Here is an 18,614-nt window from a genome sequence, read left to right as displayed (position 1 = left end):
CAATGTCTAAGTGATTTCTTGGTTCATTTCCTCATTGGAGTAATTTATTTTCACATTAGTACAGGAACATATATAATAAAGGTGTTAACATATTGACCATGTTGTCAATTGTAAAGATTTCTTGATTATTCTTTAGGCTGTCTTTTAATAGCATTTATCATTATTTATTTTTTAATTTAGATAATTTTATTGGGGTATGGTTTATATTCATAAGGATCTAGCCTGTGTCATTGGTCAGTTTTTGTTAACTAGACACAAACCAGTCATTTGAGAAAAGGCAACCCCAGTCAAGGAATTGCCTCTATCAGGCTGGCCAGTGGGCAAGTTTCCAAGACATTTTCTTGCTTTGTGATTGATATAAGAACACCAAGCCCATTGTAGGGGGCTGCCATTCTTAGGCAGGTGATCTTGGATGGTGTCAAAAAGCAGACTGAGAAAGACATGGAAAGTAAGTCAACAAGTAGTTCTTTTCCTCACTGGCATTAAAAGCTACTTCTTCAGGATTTCAGCATATACTGAAAACCAAATAACACAGCCATTGTCATGAATCTTGAACTATTGGAATTTTGGGTGCCTTCTGTTCATAGTCAGCCATGTTTGGATTGTCTAAGTTATAGTCCATAAGTAATTCTAATAATCCCTCTTTATATTATATATAGAGAGATAGGCTTTATAAGTTTTGTTACTCTGGAGAACCCTAGCTAATACACTGTCATAAATACCCAGGATATGTTTCACAATTAAGAACTCATGGAACAACATAACAGAAAGCAGTTAGCACATTGTTGTAAGGAGAGAGAGAGAGCCTGCTTTTGATCCCATCTGCCCTGCTAGCTTATACCTGAAATAACCACACAGAAACTGTGTTAAATAAATTACTGTCTGGCCTATTATCTCTAGCCTCTTATTGGCTAACTCTCACATCTTGATTTAACCTATCTCCATTAATGTGTATTGCCACTTGACTGTGGCTTACCAGCATGAGTCTAACCAGTGTCCATGTCAGGCAGGAGAACAATGGTGTCTGCCACACTGCCGTTCTTCCCAGCATTCAGTTCTGTCTATTCCACCTACCTAAGCTATGCCCTATCAAAAGATCAAGGCAGTTTCTTTATTCAACCAATGAAAGCAACACATAGAAGAACCTCCTACACCAGCACATGAAATTTTTATGTTGTCTAAAATATCTATTCAAAATGCAATGCCCAAAAATTATATGAACAAGTCTCTGTCTCATTTTGACACTATTTTCTTTCTTTTTCTAAGTGCCATCTCTTCGTCATCCCTTTGTCATCTGCTTTCTTCTGATGTTGGTATGAGGATTTGCTCAGTTTCTCAAGATGCTCCCTTTGTGTTCCATAAGAGGCTAACGCAGCTCTTGTATCTCATGTTTGCATTTCTACCACAGAGACATTTATTATAAATGGAATTTGCTATAGTTTGGATTTCAAATGTTCCCCCAAAGGCCATGGACTAAGGGTTTGTTCAATAGCCTGAGACACTATTGAAATTGGAGTCATCTGTGAGATATGGGACCTATCTGGAAGCAGTTAAGCCATTGGAGGTATGCTCTTAAAGAGGAAATATGGACACTGGCTCATTCCTCGATGACTCTTTGCTTGCTGGTCTTGTTGCGATGGGCTTTTTATTTCACCATACATTCCTGCCATAATGAACTGCCGTGTCCCAGGCCTCAAAGCAACAATGCTAACTGATCATAGATGAAAGCTTCTGAATCTTTAGGCATCAATACATTGACATTTTTTTCTGCAGCACTCATAGATTGGTGACTACCCCAATTGTCATCAAAGAGCCTTCATCCGGTAATTAATGGAAACGGTTTCAGAGACCTATAGCCAAGCATTGTGCTGAGTGAGCTTGGGGAATTCTGATGAAGAGTGGGAGGAAGGACTGGTTGAGGCAGGGGGTCAAGGACATCACAGGGGAACTAACAGAAACAACTAACCTGAACTCATAGGAGCTCGAAGAGTTTGTGCTGGCAGCAAAGGAACCTGCACCTGCACAGGACCAACCTAGGCCCTCTACATATGATTGACAGTTATATAGCTTGGTCTTATACTCCTAGCAAAGGGGGCAGAGGCTGTCCCTATTCCTCATATTGGACTGCCTTGACCAGCATAAACACAAGGGAAGGAGCTCAGTCCTACCTCACATTGTTATGCCATGCTTTGTTGATACCCACAGGGGGCCTACCCCTTTCTGAACAGAAACAGAAGAAGAATGAATTAGAAGGGGACAACTGAGGGGAGGTGGGGAAGAGGATAGAAGGAAAGGGAGGAGGAAAAACTTAGGCCAGGATGTAAAATAAATTAATTCATAAACAAACAAACAAAAAACTTCTGAATCCGTGAACCAAAATAAACCTACCCTTTTTCTAAGATGATTTTAAAGGTATATTTTGCTAGAGCAAAAGAACACTGAAACTCACTATTTTTTTAATCCATGAAAACATTTTAATCTTTCCCCAGCAGTCACACTTTTCTTTGGGTGCTTTTTGGTTTCCTTTGACAGTTTTTCATATATACCTTGTCTAGGAAACATTCTAGCTTGCTTTCTATATGTTGTTCATATGACAGGACATTTTGAGTCAGTTATCTACAAGATATTTTGTAGGAATGGAGCTAGTTCCCAAGGCCCTGACTCAAATGTATTCAGTAGGTTCCTCAAAGTCAACTCAGGTATATTTTCATGCACTTAGGTATTCCAAAGCTTCCTGGCCTTGAATGTTCAGGTAGCAGAGCTTGAGACACAGCTTTTGAGATGTGGCCTGATTAAGAAGCAGAGATCAAGGAAAGAGATATCCTGTTTGAGGGAGGCCTTATGGGTCTACAAAGAAACTGGCACTGGAGAAATCCCCAGGATTTCACAAGGATGACCCCCAGCTAAGAGCCTAAGCAGTAATGGAGAGGGTGCCTGACCTGGCCATTCCCTGTAATCAGGTTGATGACTATCTTAATTGTTATCATAGAACCTTCATCCAGCATCTGATAGAAACAGAGGCTGAGATTCACAGCTAAGCACTGGACCAAGCTCCCAGAGTCCAGTCAAAGAGAGGGAGGAGCTATAATATGAGCAAAGGGTTAAGACCATGACAGCCATACCCACAGAGGCAGCTAACCTAAACTAGTGGGAGCTCACGGACTCCAGACTGACAGTTGGGGAAACTGCATTGGACCAAATTAGGCCCTCTGAATGTGGGTGACAGTTGTGTGGCTTAGACAGTCTGTGGGGCCATTAAGAGTGGGACCAGGATTTATCCCTAGTGCGTGAGCTGGCTTTTTGGATCCCATTCTCTATGGAGGGATACCATGCTCAGTCTAGATACAGGGTTAAGGGCCTTGGTCCTGCCTCCAAGTGATGAGCCAGTCTTTGTTGACTCCCCATGGGCAGCCTTCCCTTCTCTGAGAAGTGGATGAGGGATGAGGTGGGGGAAACGTAGGGGGAGCAGGAGGAGGGGAGGGAGTGGGAACTGGTATTGGTATGTAAAATGAGAAAAGGTTGTTTTTGTTTTGTTTTTTTTTTTAAAGTAGAGTCTCAAGGATGTGCAGTGAGGAAAAGAGAGATAGAAAACCAAGAAGATGCACAATGCAGGAAAGAGTGTGTCTGATTTGGCCAGCACTCACATCAAGCATGCCTGACTGTTTATTTTTCTATTGCTGCCTTTTAAGAGCCTCCTCGTGTACCTATCTTTATTAAATTCTGTTCCCTGAAAGAAAGGGAAACAACATTTGCTGATTCCCACATCCACTGAGAAAAGATTTGCCCCACGTGGTGTTGACTTCCTCCCTCTTCCAAATTGCCAGTGCCTGGGCAATTCCATGGTATAAACACTCGTGTCTCTCTACAAGCTGTGCTGGAATTCAATATCCAGGGCAGACGAGGCCTTCGGAAGGCACTAGGTCACGACTCTCCTTTCATGAGTACATTAGTGTACTCTTACAAAAGGGCTAGAGGGAACATTCCAAGAATGTTGGCATTTCTGCCTTCTGCTATGTGAGAACTTGGCCTTTGACAAGCCTGCCTAGCAGGAGGTGCCAGGCTCTTATCAGACACTAAAATTGGGCTTGTACTTCCAGCCTTCAGAGCTGTGAGAAAAGACAGACACCAAGAGGAGACCACACTATTGCTCCCCTGAGTCAGCAGAGGCATCCAGATGCTAGCAACAGGTGACCAAAATAAAACTTTCATCCAGCTGTGGCCTTAAGAAGAGAGAGGTTGACAATGGGGTGGCACATGTCTTTAATCCCAGCACTCAGGAGAAAGAGGAAGGAGTTTCTCTGAGTTTGAGGCCAGCCGGGTCTACAGAGTGAGTTCCAATACAGCCAGGACTACACAAAGAAACCACGTCTCAAACAAACAAACAAACAAACAAACAAACAAAAATGAGAGGTTCAAGGTTGGCCTGATGACACTTTATGATCCTCAGGGTCCCAACATCTGTCATTGCAGAGTAAGCAGGAAAAAAAGAAAAAACTTCATTATGGAAGGAATATTGTATTAACCCACTATGAGTAATTACTAATTAATACATATCAATAAAAAATAAAATACAAAATACATCAGTCTACTCTAAAAACTGTCTAATTATATGAAGATAGTTTGATTGTCTATTATCAGTAAGGAATGAGACAAGAATAATCATCCAATTTCCTAGAGGCAGGTGGGTCCTAGATCAAGATGGCTGCCAAAACGAGTTCTGATTTTTCTGAACATTTTCTACCTTAAAAGACAGTCTCTAGCAAGTTACACACCTGCCTATAGGGAGAACAGCTTTTTCTTTCTTTGAAAATGTTAATCTTGACGTTCTGGGGACCTCATTACTTCCACCATCTGTCTGTAAATATCTGTAAATACTCATCTGAATAAAAATGTCTGGGGGTGAGGGAGAGTGTGGGATTTTTATCTCAGGAGAGGTAGAGAGATGTCAATGCAAAATTGCACCAATGTAACCTTAGTCCACAATCTCAAGATATAACCTAAAGCTATGCTGACAACAATTTCAACCTAGAAATTCTTGTCTTTTAATAGTCTTCTCTTGCTGACAGAAATTGTCAGCTTTAACTAACTAACTCACAGTGGACTATCAGAAACCCTGTCTGCTCCAAACTATTTCAAGAAAACTCACGCAGTTTGGAAACTGTTATATGGTGTTTGATTCAGCCAAGTCTTCATAGCAAACTTTAGTTATGCAACCTCTAAGTATTTTTTTTAAAAAAATACAGACAAATTATTTAAAGTTTTGTTCTGGTCATTGCTGTAATTTTAGTTTCAAAATAGAAGTTAATTGGGTATATTGGAAAACCAACAAAACTCCAGAGGTAAAAGTGACCCATTCTAATTATAAAGTGGTCCCTGTTGGCAAACATTCAAAAATGTAGATCAGGAGTCAGCCCAATATGCAAATCACAAAGCAAGGGCCAATGGCTTTTATCTTCCACAGACTACAATTTGAATTTCAAAGAACAAAAAAATGCATTTCTGACAGATGTGGTCACAACAGCAGCAAGAAACAAACAAACCAAGAGAAACACTGCCACAGGAACTGTTTTAATGTGTCACATTCTAATGTACAAAACCAGGGAGGTGGGATGGGCAGACTAATGGCATAGCTGGAAGATCAGAATCTAGACCAAATGTAAACTGAATTAAAGTATAGAAGCTGGCATTGGGAAAGTTTGGTTTGCTTTTCCTAATATAGGTTTATTAGGCTTTCACTGGCTCCCCAAGTCTGCTCCCTGCCCTGTGAAACCTGCATTTTCATCTTGCATTTTGGACATGCTTTAGAGATGTTAACAGTACTGGGTGAGAATATGACCATTACTGCAATTTCTGAGGCAAATTTGAAGCAAGCTTTACTAACTATTGGCCAGGTCCCTACATCCAGGCTTCCCATCCCAGAGTGTGATAATGAACTATATCAGTCATGGGCTTATAAAGGTAAAACCCACAAAGTTAAGTACTTCTAGCCCTTGTCCAGTCAGTGGCAAGCATACATCCTGACATATTTCCTGCCTATGTACCTCCCACCTACCTGTGATCAAACTTACATCCTGTGCAGATGGTGCAACCAAGCTTGTTTACAGAAGGGAAAACATGTAGCTTGTTATCTCACACCAACAGCCTAAGCATTCCAGGAAGTTATCTGTCCTTGGGCAATTAGGGCTTACAGGTTAGAGGCATTTTTGTTTTATGGATCTCTTAATTACAGTAACTTAAACCTAAAATATAACGTTACCCCTCACAGAGAAAACTACACAGGTTGTTGCTTTGGTGAGTTTCATTGTTGTTTAACTGACTGGTCATGGCATATGTACTCTAAGTCCCTCTTACCTTTTTGTTAGTAAAGGTTTCTTAGTTTTAGAGACTGAAGATTTCTCTAGAAGGATTGTAGGAGCCGGGCGGTGGTGGCGCACGCCTCTAATCCCAGCACTTGGGAGGCAGAGGCAGGCGGATCTCTGTGAGTTCGAGACCAGCCTGGTCTACAAGAGCTAGTTCCAGGACAGGCTCCAAAACCACAGAGAAACCCTGTCTCGAAAAACCAAAAAAAATTAAAAAATAAATAAAAAAAAAATAGAAGGATTATAGGTTGATTATGATAGCATCTTCTACAGCCCAGCTTCTCTATGCTCTCCACATACTTAGTAACTTCAGGATCAAAAGCAGATCCTGGAAACCTTCCAGAAAATATTAGAGTTTCCTTCAGGTTCCCCATGATTAAATGTATTGCTTGACTCTTTACCTTGTTTGAATCGTATTTTGTTGAGCGTTATGCAGTCTCTCTTGAAAGTCAGACGTTTTGACAGATAGTTTCTCTCTGAGTGACAGAAATATAAATTAATTATATCAGCCACTCCAAACTCCCACTATAAGCTTTTTGGCAACTTCTACTAACTTTGATTATGTTGCCTAGATGGTGACAGCCCTTCCCCAGCCCCGACACTGCCATGCAAAATGGCTACATTTTTAAGATTATAGTTGTAAACTATATTTTTTTATGTATTTTAGGCAACAAATCACAAACCCAAATTAGGTTTCAAATGCTCCTATTATAACAACTTCTACTACAAGTAACCCAGGCAATATCTTTAGAGTGTAAAATGCTTCCAGTTATGACCAATTCCACTAGCAATAACCAGGCTGCCAGTCATTCTTCACAAGCATTTCCTTTGGCTCTGACAGAGGGGCTTGGAGCAGACCAATGTTCCCTCTGAGAATACCTAAACATTCTAGGTAAAATGTTATTTGAAAGCGGGGTGGATTTGAAGTAATTATAGAGTGACCAAGGCAGGAGGATTTTAGTATCCAGGTTCTAGGGAAAAGGGGGGGGCTCCCCAGTTGCACATATATTACATACATTGCACAGGTTCCCCAAACATCTTTTGATTCATAGTCGCAGGCATCTGAGAAGCTGATTGGAGAGCAGCAGCTAGGAAGAAAAGGGAGTCAGGCAACACTAAATCTGATAGCAGAAGACAGTAGGTCACTCAGGTCAGAGACCCTACCAAGGGACATAGGTTCTGTTACAAAGAATAGGGTGACTTTTGCTGGACTTAGTCATTTGTCTGTCTCCTTTTTCATTCACTTCTGTTCTTATCTACTGCCCCAGTTTGGGTCCGGAAAGTCCCTTGATGCCCTGTATGCTCAAGGCTTGTTTCCCCAGTCCATGAAGCCTATTACAGGAAGTAGAAGCTTTAGAAAGCGGGCTTCGATATATAGGTACTTGAGATACTGCTTCCTGCCTGCCAAGACTTAAGCAGACCTCCTCTGCCTAAACTGAGACACTGCCACCCAGGTCTAATGTAAGTCCTCCTACTGGATTCTTTCGGGTGCTTTCATCACAAGCTGTCTCTTAAAAACATTGTAGAATTTGACTCTAGTGTCCTGTCATCAAGTCTCTCTGCATTTTAATCAGAATATTAAGACAATTTATAATGAAATCAATTAGTCATGAGTTTGATGTTAAGCTAAATATTTTACTTATTTTCTGATATCCACAACTGTGTTTTGTTACTCTGTCCATTTTCCCTACTTCTTTCTAATTTTTTTTCTTTGTCATTGAAAAAGAAACTACCTCCTTAACTTTTATATTCAATCAAGGAAGCTGTTCAAAAGTAATACTGAAGGGCACAGAGATGATCTGGGACATCACAATGCATTTGCTTAAGGGCACCGCTTTTCCTGAGAGCATGGGCATTAACTGAAAGGGCATGGGGAGTCACAAGCAATGCCCATGCCTAGACATGCTACCTTGTATATAGATCGCAGCTCAGGATCAGTGTAAGAACTGCCTTTTGTGGAAGTTATTAGTGAGCCATTAGTGCTGCAGACATATTCAGGTTTTTCTTCCAGGCACATGTAGAATTAGGTGTAAACATAGTGTTCACTTCAATCGTAAAACAAGAATGGGGAATTGTTAAGGGTCACCTCTGGAAGAAGCCAGGGCCTGGACAAAGCTTTGAAATGTAGTACTGTGTCCACTCCATCTCAGTGGTCACACAAGCTGTTAAAGGCAGTCTGTCACCCAGGATCTTTGAGTGACTACTAAGCCTTCTGTTGGCTGTATGACAAATAAACCATTGTAAGAAATGAACTGTGTTGTGGGAAGCCTCTGACACCTGGAAATGCTTGTTACCACAGCATGGCATGATTCATTCTGTATGACAGACCAATCAAATTTATCAGCTGAAATAAACACAGAATCTCAGTATCTTCTTAACTGTGGTTGTGTTTCATTTTTGCTAACATTCACTTTGTAGTTTATGCTTTTATCCTTAATTTTATTGAACTGACTTCAGAAATCATCATTTTGATGGGCAGAATCAGGCATTTTTAATTTACCCCTGTTATCTTTTTACTCCTATTTTATAATTACAATGTTTTCGGTATTAAATCTAAAACTGTCAAATCTTAGAAAAACGCGAACAAATCTATCAAAAGGGAAGTTATGAAAAATGTTATTTAATATGTAAAATATTCTTTACATATGTTTACATTTCCTGAAATGTAAGAAGCTGACTAAAATGTTTTGTTGATGAGAGCGCATAAATATTGACTTAATTAAAGGGTAGAAATTGGAATCCATCTTTTATGTATTTTTATGTATGATCTGTAAATTATGGAAGAGAAACCCATCCTGTACCAGACATAACATCTTTCATGTTTCTAACAAGTCTCAAAGTCAATGAAAATAACTTGGATAGAATCATAAGACTATGAACTTCCTTCATCACTTCACCATTCACATATGAAAAATTAATTTACTTGACATTTGTTCTCTGCCAGGTATCAAGGATGCTATGGAAAGCTGAAGTTCTTGATCTGCATGCTTTCTTCGACAGGATTAGACAATAATACTGTACAGTAGAAAGCACAGGATGGGGTAACTTTAACAATCTAGGACATTCAGTATCCTCAAGTATGCATTTCTACTCCATACCATCTGCACCTCAGTTCACAGATGCTCTTACTTCTTCTCGGACCATTCACACCCTTCCATTCAACAGCTGAGTGTCTTCTTCTTAAACCTCCACTTACCGTCATAGCTTCTAGTTTGTCATAATTTTTTTTTCTATAAGATGACTTTTTCCTCTAGGCTTCTAGTCTACTTCCTGAGATTTCTGGAAGTATCTTACTTCAGAGCTCAGTTCCAGCTTCTTTCCATATTTCTTATCTGAAATTAAACTTGATTCTTCCTACCAGAGCTTGGCAAAACCCAATTAAAAATCAGGTAGCCACCAAACTTGCATGAGTCGTAGGCTGGGACCACTGCCTTCAAATTAATACAGGAATAGGGTAATGTCTCTTGAAGAAGCAGTAGACATGGTTCTATTGCTGTGACAAGATATCATGATTATGGCAACTTTTAAAAAGAAAAACATTTAATTGAGACTTGTTTACAGTTCAGAGGTTTAGTCCATTATTACCATGACAAGAAGCATGGTAGCCTGCAGGCAGACATGGTGCTGGAGAAGAAGCTGAGAGAAGTCAAGAGAAGCCTCCTGACCCACAGGCAGCAGGAGACTGTTTGCCACACTAGGCATAGCTTGAGGATATATTACTTCAGAGCCAGCCTTCACAGTGACATACTTCTTCCAAGAAGGCCACGCCTCCTAATAGTGCTACTCCCCATGGACCAAGTATTCACTGGGGGAAGGAAACATTCCTATCCAAACCAACACAGTTCCTGATCTTCTGTCCAAGCAGAATTACACGAAGAAAACACATAATCAGAGCTACTTAGAACTGCAAGTTTTCATCCACATATGAAATTCAAAATAAGAGGCAGGCGGATCTCTGTGAGTTCGAGACCAGCCTGGTCTACAAGAGCTAGTTCCAGGACAGGCTCCAAAACCACAGAGAAACTCTGTCTCGAAAAACAAAACAAAACAACAAAAACAAAAAAAAAACAAAAAAGAAAAGAAATTCAAAATAAAAGTGAAAGATTATTAAGACAGACTAAACTAAAACTAATTTAGATAAAAAATAAATTTAGAGATTAGTGTAATACGGTGTGAAGACAGGACAACTTTCTTCCAATAGAGAAATAAGGGGGGTATGATAAGTTACTCAGTGTCTTTTAAACATAAAACACAAGGTTAGACAATCTCTTTTATGAAAACAAACATCAGAAAGCCACAAAGTGATCTATTCTTACCGTATTTATAAAGTTCATATTGCTATAGCAACTACTGCCTTCACGATCCAGCTTTCAAAATATTTGATCAAGATACCATTAGGCAGTAAATCTGCAGAGAAATACAGAAACCTGAGAAAATAAGGATCAATTCTATTCTACGCGCTGCTTCCTACTGCAGACCCTGGCAGCACATCCAGAACCCTCTCTCCTGTCCACACTGACCTTCAGACCATGAACTCCATGACCTTGAACTCCATCCTTGCAAGTGGATAATGGGCGCCTGTTGACCCATGGCTAGTGTCTACCATAGCATTCCTGTCCACTCCCTCCAGCAGAGGTTGACTTCCTGATAACAGTGTGCATCTCCTGAGCGCTTTGCCTACTCACTGTGGCAGCAACACAGTTTCAGAACCATTACCGCTGGCTTCAGAGAGAACCACTGTTACTTATCCAGTGTGTCTGTGATTTTTATATCATAGCGCTCCCCAGAGTGGATTATGTTCGCTCAGTTTTTTATCTGCGTCCACTATCAACAGGAAAGTTCTAGAATGATGATGGGTTTTCAGGAAGGAGAGGAGTTAGCTTTCCAGTTTTGTTTCCACGGTACCTAAGCAAAGCTGCTTGTATTAAAGTTTTATTTTGTTTTGCTTTTTATTGATTGGTGTTTAGCTTGTTTAGTTTTCCCGAGAAAGAACTGTATGTGACTCTGCAATGATCCAGCCTCCGTGGAAACAGGGGCACTTTCCTATAGGGCTTGAGGGTTAATGTCAGGCTGCAAAACAGGGATCTAGGTGACTGTTACTCCCTCTATTCTTGTCAGGTAAAACAGCCCCAGACAATAGCAAACGTGCAGATGAGGCTGGACTGTGTTGTACTCTCAGACGGAGGACTGGCTGTGGCCTACAGCCATCACATGCTTACCTAGAAGTCAACATTTCTGAGATGAGAAATTAAAAACATTTAAGAAATCCAAGTCTAAGCAGCACCTCGTGACAGCCAGGGTCTAGCCTCCAAATGATTCTCAACCCTTTTGCGATTCCTTGCTTCACAGAGGAAGAGAATTACAGATTGGAGTGAAAAGCTATGGAAGGTAGAGGTGAATGTGGATGAGAGTTCTCAGGTGTAGAAGGAAAAGAAACTTCCTCCAGGCTCACAAAGACAAAGAACACTGATTGCCAAGAGTGACAAGCAAGAGCTGTTCAGGAAGCCAGAAACTGAGGATTAAGCACCTGTTTCTAAAGGTAAGTTAGTGAGCTGCCTGAGGGTGCTGGTGCCAGTGAGGAGCCCAGAACTGCTCTGCTTTCAGAGTTACATATTTTGTAGATCTTGGATCCTCAGCAAGGTTCAATGTCACAGGATGTGAGTACATTTCACAACAATGACCCACATCAATCAAGTCAACTTAGGATCTGTCAAAAATGAAAAGTTTGATTTTTCTTCTAGCCCTTGGAATCTGTCGCTGAAAGATCCTCTGTTGTAGTTAAACTGCATGGATCGAGTTGAGCAACTGCTTGGAAATTTTATCCACTGTCCAAGCAAAGTGCAATGTGTTTTACCTTTTTTTTTTTCAGAGATTAGATTAAAACTGTTCTACATCAAAAGTGGGGAATACAGCTTTCCCAAAGTCGTTAGCTATTTTTATTTAAACACTTTTGAATGGTGTTTAAAATTCTATTTTTCAAGTTCTCACTAACAACAGATTATATATATATTTTTTAACAGATTATATTTTAAATGTGACATTGGTCTACAACATTCATGCAACTTATAAAGCTCTCCACTGGGCTAACTTTTGAGGTCAATTTCTACCTAACCCAGAGAATCTACCAAACTAAAGCATGAACATCTTTTTAAAACACACAGACACGTGCATACACACACATGCACATACGTGTGTACACACACATGCATGCAAACACACACATACACACGCGTGTGTGCACACATACGTATAAACCGATGCACACAAACACACATATGCATACATACGTACATACTTCCATACATACATACACTCACAGCCCTCACCTCCATGAGGATTTTTCCCTGCCTTCTCCTCCCTCAGAAGCACATGCATCCTGTACTGGGGGCATTGTAACTACTCTCTGCTGCTTCAGAGGTTTCTGGCCCCGAAACCTTCCCTGGAAACTTTAGGAAACTCTTACCGTACAGGGTCTTATTCCTTTATTTTGTTTGACTGAGCTTTGCTTGTTGTTGTTGTTGTTCAGCAGCAGTTATTAGTTTGTTTTTGTTTTTGTTTCCTAAGTCCAATCTCTCTTGTTTTAATAGTAATTTACCATTCGGACTATTCTGAAGCCTCTCCAGCCAGACTACACAAGTGGCATTCTTATAACCCTCACCCACACAGTCCATATGTCATATTCTGGATAGACAAGATGTTAAATAAAGCTTTAATGGATGCAGCGAGACTCCATCCAGCCAGAAATCGTGATGTATGAGTTAACTGTTTAACCATAACTTTGCCTCACTCTGTCAAGAAAAGGAAAAGTGTAAGAATTGGCCCTTTGGGTTTTCTTCCACTTTTTCTCTTTCACCATTGTGGATACAGGTTCAAAATCTCTACTAAGTTACCCCATTTTTGTCTTTTACTTATTCAGTTTAGCCATTTACTTCTTTCTTTGTTTGGGTCTCCTTTTATAACTGCACCTCATTCCTTAACGTAATAAAAGCAAGTTTGGAATGAAGCTAAGACACATGAAACCCCACTGAGTGGCGCAGATGCCCTAGCCCTGTGACTCCGAGGAGGTAATTACGCCATGATGAATACTGTGGTTTGTTTCATAGACCAAGGATGGGACTTTATTCTGTACCACAAAGAAAAACTATAGAAAAAATATTTTAGTTCTTTAACTCCCAGAATATTTCCTAACCACTCTCAGTGCTTACAAAAGTGAGACTGGGCACTCATCCTGTCAAATAATGCCAAGCATCTGGTGAAAACCAGAAAAGGAGCCAGTCAGTTCACCTGCCTCTGAAATGCGTGCAGCGAGAAGCCCAGATCTTCGCAAGCATCAGACACAGCCCTGTGATGTTCTTCCAGGCTTCAGTTCTCAGAAAGCTATCATGTGTGCAGAAAAATCACAGCCTCTTATGGTTTGAGTGACACAAAGATAGAGAGAAATTGCAAAGTGTAGATGTTCTGGGGCTGGCACGCCCCTGGGCAGAGAAAATGGCGAGTGGAGAGCTTTTTCTGCAAGGCACCATTCCTACGAGTAGAGTTAGGTGTGCTGCCAAAGGGGAGGGGGCACTCTGGGTCAAGAACCCTGTCACTTCATATGCATTGCTTTCTTGAGTATTCAAAACACTACCAAAATGTGGTTTATTTTGGTATTGTTAACACTACTAATGTTACCATTACAGTAGCCATGACTTCTAGAACCATGGCTATAAATCGGTACAAGCACTTTTCCTTTAGCCACTTGCTCCTGATAACTACCTGTGTATTAACCCTTGTTGTACTTTGAGTAAGAAATACCCTTCACAGGTATCCAGATGGTGGTGCCAGTTTGAGAAATTCTGGAAACTCTAGGAGGAGATTCTTTAATACAGAAAGTGGGTCAGTGTGTGTCTCTTTGAAGGTTACACCTCCTCCCTTTCTCTCTTCTCCGTAGCTGTGCTGAAGAGAAGACTCCTCTCCCGCATGTTCTTGATGTCACATATACCGACATAATGCATGGGGTCAACTAATCATGGGTTGAGCCAGAAGAACCCTCTTCCTCATGCTTCTGACATTGTAAGTCCTGTCCTCATGCATGGGGCTGACCAAGTATGGATAGAGCTGGGATTATGCCCCATACATCCACTCTGTCAGCTGTTTTGCCATAGAGACACAAAATAACTACTATTGTCCCGTTTTGGAGATAGGAAGAGTCACAAACCCTGTGAAGGCAGACTTTGGGTAGAAAGTGTTCCTGAAGAGTGTTCTCTGAATGTCCTTGGGGCTACCCTTCACAGGATGCTATCTGTATAAGGACACACTGTCAAGTGCTTTGCCTGGATCACAGTTCTGCATTGCATTATCTATGTATTCTTCTAATGGAATTCAAAGGAGTTAATTAATTTCATGCAGTCCAACAGTGCTCAGTGGAGAAGGCTGATTCCATGCTATTAGACTGAAGGTCTGAGTTAAATGCTGCAGCAGACATGATCTGCATGCATAGCATCACCTAGGGTAGGTGCCAGGGGTGCCCAAGTGAATCAGCAGGCTCTGGATCACAGAATCCGTGAGGGTTTCTGGGAGAAGACACATATAAATACAAAAGGATGCCTAAGGAAGCCATTTTAATTAAATAGGTTAGATGATTCAGAAAGCCCCTCAGAGAGGATCCGGTACATCACCTACTATGTGACAGGTGAGCAGGCAGGTGATGTTTCAACCTCCAAAGATGAGGCACCTTTTGCAAGACTGAGACTATGCTATTCTGTTTGGAGTAACACCTATCCAAGGATGTCACAGTGACTTTGCAAGAGAATTCATTCACAGGAAAACAATGTCTCATCATAGAGCAAATTATTTGTATGAGCTTACATCATTTCACGCTCCGGTGGGTACCATCTTCCTTCACCAGCTTTCCAGCTAAGTCACCCTTAATGTCGACTGAACTCTCACACTCACTAGGCACTAACTGATTGAAGTCACACCCTTCTTTTAAGCTGTGCTTCTTCTATGTCGTTTTCTTTTCTCTTTTAAATTGTATGCACGGAGTCATCTGTGTTGGTGAGAAGAAAGAAGTCAGAGGTCAGTTTGCAAGAGTCTTTCTAGCACATTAGTTTTGGGATTGAATTCAGGTTGTGAGGTTTGGTGGCAAGTGCCTTAACCTGCTGATCCTTAACCTTGTGAGCCATCTCATCAGCTCTGTAATTCTTTTCCTTTTATGTCCCTCTAGGTACCGTTGGATTGACAGCTCAGAGACACATATCCATGTCTCTCAACCTCTGCAGCCTCAGCACGTAGCAGCCTGGAAGCATGTGGCTTTTTGCAGCCCTGGGAAGCTAAATCTGCTCTCAATCCTGTAACTAGCTAATGGGAGTCAGGAGTGGGATTTCATTCCCTTGCTTTCTCCACCAGCTTTCTTTTCAACGCAACACAAAACTAAGTACAGTTGGCTTACTTAGTCTGGTGGCCTATGGACACACAGATAACACGTCAATGAACTGGGACCAGATTAATGTTTTCTGAGTCCAGATTTTATGCTTTTCCTTTACAGTAAATCAACTAACAAACTTTGCAATAAACAAACAAGCAAAAATAAAGCCACCTACCAAAATGACACTTATGAAGAAAATAACATTTAGTCCTGTGGAAGAAATAGGGTACTCAGCCAGGTGGTGGTGGCGCACATCTTTAATCCCAGTACTTGGGAGGCGGAGATGGGTGGATCTCTGTGAGTTTGAGTCCAGCCTGCTAGTTCCAGGACAGGCTCCAAAACTACAGAGAAACCCTGTCTTGAAAAGCCAAAAAGAAAAAAACAAAAAAGAAAGAAAAAGAAAGAAAGAAAGAAAGAAAGAAAGAAAGAAAGAAAGAAAGAAAGAAAAGAAGGCATAATCAGTGGCCTCAGTTCTTACTCTGAGAACCTCCAGATGAGGGAAATTAAGGGGGTATAACTTTATTGGACAGCTGCCCCTGAAAGCAAGGGAGGTCCAAGCCCACTCAAACATCTCCAGTTGGGAGTTAGATTATAATTAGTCTTCTCCTTGAGCTAGCCAAACTCTCCTCTTTCCCAAAATCTTTATAGGGGAAACTACAAGTTTTATTATTAATTGAAAGTTTTCAAGAACTTAGACTGTGTGGGCAGTGAAATTATCTTGTCACGACTTGACATGGTTACTCAAGACAATTTGTATTTGTCCCAAAACTATAGACTAAAAAACTCTAAGAGTGGGTGTTACTGTTAACTGTGCAATTTAGTTAATAAGACTGTGTCCATATTTGTTTATCAAATATAATAAATGTGCTGTGCTAATGTACAAGGTCAATAACAGGAGACTCCCAGAAGGGAAAAGGAACATGAAGCATATTTGTACTCTTTGCTCAACGATTCTGTAGAACTGAAACTGCTGTGAAGGATAAAGTCTATGGATTGAAATTAATTAGGAAGGGAAACAAAGATAATAACAAATCTCCAGCTTGCAGTCTCCTCGGTACCAGAATGCCACGCCTCGCCATCTAGAGCTGGAGGCTTTAATGTCTCCTTGGATGTAATGTCCCCTCCTCCCATGTGTCTCTGTCCCATTATCTCTACCCAAACTTTATCACTGTCGGACAAAAAAAGCATTCTTTCAACTTAAAGCCGCTATAGTCCACAGAGCTCACATTTCTGTCTACCCACACCATTTTATACTCGCATTTTAACTGCCTGCATCTGTCATCACGGTTTAATGTATTCAGGGACAGAAATGAAGATAAACTTCACATTCCACTAAGAAAGCTAAAATATCTCTGTTCCAGTGGCTCTAGGAAGATAAAGTATCAAAGAACAGTCAGTTAGAAGCAGGCCCTCTCAAGGGTGTCTCTCTGTATCTCATCAGCCAGATCCTGTTGTCTTTTAAGTCCTAGCCATTGGTCTTCGCTGTCTTTCCATGGCTTCTACATATCCACAAACCTTTAATGTGACAGCCCTGCATTCTTTCATCCATGTTTTCTCACTACTCTTTCTTCTCATACCATTATTAGCAATGCTCATGAAATTGAAAATGACACAGAAAAATCAACAAAGGACAGGGATATTTGAAACAGTTTCTCACTGTGTAGCTCCGGCTTCCTCAAATTTGAAGTTCTTCCAGCTCAACCTCCTTCGTGCTCATATTACAAGCATGTACCACCATGCTAGGTTCAACTCACATATTTTAAGTGTTATTTTAAGTGTTATCAGATAGTTCTCCAATATTTATCCTCTAATCTATTGCTACAAATTCCTTCTTCAAGCGTAAGATCTGATTTTATATGTTGAGTGAAAACTGCCATTTATTATGTTGCCCCATCCTTTTCGGATTTACACAAAGTGAAAATGACTTTCAAGTGTCTATAATGCCCTCAGGGGCTCACAATGCACACCAATCTGAGAGCTCCAATTCATCTGGCCTCCTTCAATGGGGGATGGGCAGTTTCTCTAGCTCACCATCATGACTGAGCAAGGAGGTTACAGCAAAAGAAAGAATGTTGATTAGAACCATCAAACCTGAAGAAAACCATCATCTTCTCCCACCTGCAAATAAAAGTCAGGATCATGTGGGGGAGGTAAGACCCAGAACCATCCCACCCAGCTACTTACTGTTCTGACACTTGACATCTGAGTCTTCAGCGTGTGATTATCCTGCCTCTAACTCACCTGCTAAAGCCTGAGTAGCACTAGCAATTACAGACAAGCTGACTCAGAGGCTTTGCTGTGTGGCTTAAACAATAAATGGGTTGATTATGCCACATAATGAGAAACCCATGAGCCAGGCAGTTTGACAATTCAGGAAAAGTGCTAACAACTTTTCCAAGAACCCTCTTCCTGCCTGTTTTTGCTATGTGGTTAGTTTTTAACCTCAAGCTTGTCAACCCATGACTTCAAGAAGAAAAGAGCAAGTTTTCAGCACCCCATCTTCACACAGTAACATCATCCAAGACCCAGGGAATGATCCTTTTTTGTAATTATTTTTTATTGATTTATGATTATTGTGTGTATATGCACATGTGTGTGTGCATGTGGGCATGCCTCTGTGTGTGTGTGTGTGTGGTGTGTGCGCATGCATCTGTGTGCAGGAACATGTGTACCATGGGTGCATGTGAAGATCAAAAGGCAACTTGCAGGCACTGGGTCCCTACTTTTATCATGGGGATCCTGGGAACCCCAGATCATCATGCTGAGGCAGCAAGTGGCCATCCACCAAGCCATCTCTGCCATACTATCATGCGTAAAGTTGCCTGGGAACAAACCCAGTGTCTCATAAA

This window comes from Chionomys nivalis, chromosome 19, assembly GCF_950005125.1.
Source record: "Chionomys nivalis chromosome 19, mChiNiv1.1, whole genome shotgun sequence".
Classification (NCBI taxonomy): Eukaryota; Metazoa; Chordata; class Mammalia; order Rodentia; family Cricetidae; genus Chionomys; species Chionomys nivalis.
This window is presented reverse-complemented; position numbering follows the sequence as displayed.